The following is a 2,908-nucleotide window of genomic DNA, read 5'->3' as shown; positions in this document are numbered from 1 at the left end:
AGAACGCACGTACCTGGCCCCGCCTACTATCCTCGGAAACGTAAAATGATTGGCTAGAATTGCCTCAGGAAAAAAAAAAGCACCGAAATAAAGCACCGAAATGTGCGCTGCTTTTCGGTCTGGTTACTACTGTTTATGTCAGAACCGGTGCCATCATGGCACTGGACACCGGTACCCATCCCTACACAGTTACATGAGTGATGAATCCTTTTGTTTTTTGTCTTTAACTTTATCAATAAAGCTGCAGCTTTCCCTACAGCACGTGTGGTATTTTAACCTTTGCACTGTTTTCATCAGTTCATTTTGCAGTTAACATGTGAACATGTTGGATGATCTGTCTGCTGTCACTGGGTGGTGCTGAGGTCTGAATCTGAGGGCAGCTCCTGTAATCACAAAGAGAACAGAACCATCAAACTCAGATATAAATTTTATCCCTCAATATTGAAATAAAGCTGATTCTTCTGTCTTCACACACCCAGGATCTGAAGTTCTTCTCTTACATTTTTTTCAGTATTACAGTACACTACAGTACTTTAATCCATAGTTCCTGATCAATGAGGAGTTACTGAAGTACAAGCTTTTAAAAAAGATGTTACCGTCTTTACAGATGTGGCAAGAGACTGAAAACATGCTGTTGTTTGCACATATTTAATATTCAGCTCTGCACAGGAGCTGCAGCAGGGTGCAGCCTGTTGCTTTTACAGTATAATACTTGTAATAAAAGTACAGTAACAGTAATTAGTGACTCAGTAGCCCGGGGCGTTTCTCTTGATTTCTTTTGTAAAATGGTAAATGGCCTGTATTTGTATAGCGCTTTACTAGTCCCTAAGGACCCCAAAGCGCTTTACATATCCAGTCATTCACCCATTCACACACACATTCACACACTGGTGATGGCAAGCTACGTTGTAGCCACAGCTACCCTGGGGCGCACTGACAGAGGCGAGGCTGCCGGACACTGGTGCCACCGGGCCCTCTGACCACCACCAGTAGGCAACGGGTGAAGTGTCTTGCCCAAGGACACAACGACCGAGACTGTCCAAGCCGGGGCTCGAACCAGCAATCTTCCGATTGCAAGGCGAGCTCCCAACTCTTGAGCCACGATCGCCCCGGGGAGTAGCCCAGGGCGTTTCTCTTGATTTCTTTAGTAAATCCATTCACCTGCACACCTGCTAAACGAACCCTGACAGCCTAGTGCTCATTTTAGCTAGCTAGGTCTCAGGACCTAAGAACAGTAGTTACGGATTAGCTTACAAACACGTTTAACTTACCGAAAAAGTGCAGTGGGGCCTCGGGTCCTTCTGTCGGGTAGTCCAGTTTACTGAAGAACACCTCAGGCTGTCAGGTTAAAACAGGCGGTCGTGTTTTTGTAACATAAACGCTGGCTCTCCTCTCAGAGCCTACGCTCTATCTGCTATTCCCGAACACAGATACGCAAGTTTCTCCGTGACTGCAGCTGCCAGTCAAAGCTGTTATGATGACGTTTCACCCCAATTTAACATCACCGCGGTAGGAATTAGAATCAAACTTATGGAAAAGGAGACCCCTTGGACATCAATCAGCGTGATGAGAACTATTGATAACAAAAGAAAGAATCTTTGGAAAAAAAATTATCTGAGGAGAATTAATTTATTTTAGTCTGACCCCAGTCCCATCCGCTAACATGGAGGAGGCGGGGTTTATGACCTATACTGCAGCCAGACACCGGGGGCGATAGAGACGTTTTCGCTTCATTTTTGGGGAGCTGTCGCGTCGTCCATGTTTTCTACAGTCAATGGTCTGAATCGTGGTAAAAAAAAAAAAAAAAAAAAAAAAAACTTCGGGCTAATACGTCGGGTCCCGTGTCGGGCTCGTGGCCGCTAACTAGCTTTGCTGTCAGTGACCACAGTGTACAGTCGAGTCTTAACAGCCTTCTTACAACTGGGCTCGGCAGCCAGTCTTTTTGGCTGCAGTAGTATTATATTTACATGCTTTCATCTTCTGTTTCTCGCGGGTAACAACTCGTACTTTCTCCCTCCCTCGCACTCAAACACACACAACAGGAGGGGGGAGTCCCGCACGTTCTCCCCGCAGCACGGACTATGCTGCCCATGAGGACCTGTAACACTCTGCTCACATTACATTCGAATTACATAATTTTTGGCTAATGACAAAAAAAAAAGAAAAGAAAAAAAAAGAAGTCACTTCAAGGGCCAAATTGCATTAAATTTTTTTCACGTAAATATACAGGCCGCAAGTAGGGTGACGTGGGCCACGAGTTTGAGACCCCTGAACTAAGGATTTGGGAAGTTTAATTTAAAAATAAATAAAAGGCGTTTAATAAAAACAGTGACATATATTAACAAGTAATATTCATTACAGTCTGCCAACAGCCAGATTGTGCTAAATGAATATTAGCAAAGTAACTGGTACTTTGCAGAGTTCTAGCTAGCAGTAGCCCAGCTTAACAAAAACAGTTAAAATTCAAATATGACACTTAAAGATGATGTATTTTGATTCAAACACTATTTTTCTTACAAGCTATCATGTTACTTGTTCTAATATCAATCTAAAACTTAATATTTAACCGAATAAAACTTACCGCAGCACCAAGAAAAGATGGCGAGCGAAGATTCTGAAATGCGCTGCTCCACAGGAAATGAAGACGTGGTCTAATTTAACACCCACAGTGTTAAAATTCAGTAACGACTAAAATCCACACTAACACTTTTCAGGAATCAACTCCCGACGTGTTATTTTAACTCGATTAAGTGTTGAACTAACTCGAAACTCTGTTGAATTCTACTAACACTGAAAAATCAACACTGGCATTTTTGCTGTGCAGCTTTGCACATCTAGAGACTGAAATCCTTGCCCATTCTTCTTTGCAAAACAGCTCCAGCCCAGTCAGATTAGATGGGCAGCGTTT

The 2,908-nt window shown here is 43.2% G+C and overlaps 1 long non-coding RNA gene across 1 annotated transcript; it reads right to left on the bottom strand.

Annotated features, from left to right (window-relative positions):
- Positions 1-213: 213 nt before the first annotated feature.
- Positions 214-2,693, bottom strand: LOC120435449. The gene is made up of 2 exons (XR_005609735.1): positions 2,582-2,693; positions 214-383 (listed from the first exon to the last, which is right to left on the bottom strand). It is a non-coding gene; the product is annotated as an uncharacterized LOC120435449 (long non-coding RNA).
- Positions 2,694-2,908: the final 215 nt, after the last annotated feature.

The sequence above is a fragment of the Oreochromis aureus genome, linkage group 22, assembly GCF_013358895.1.
Source record: "Oreochromis aureus strain Israel breed Guangdong linkage group 22, ZZ_aureus, whole genome shotgun sequence".
Classification (NCBI taxonomy): Eukaryota; Metazoa; Chordata; class Actinopteri; order Cichliformes; family Cichlidae; genus Oreochromis; species Oreochromis aureus.
The sequence above is the reverse complement of the archived record's forward strand: the minus strand, read 5'-3'. Positions and strand labels throughout refer to the sequence as shown.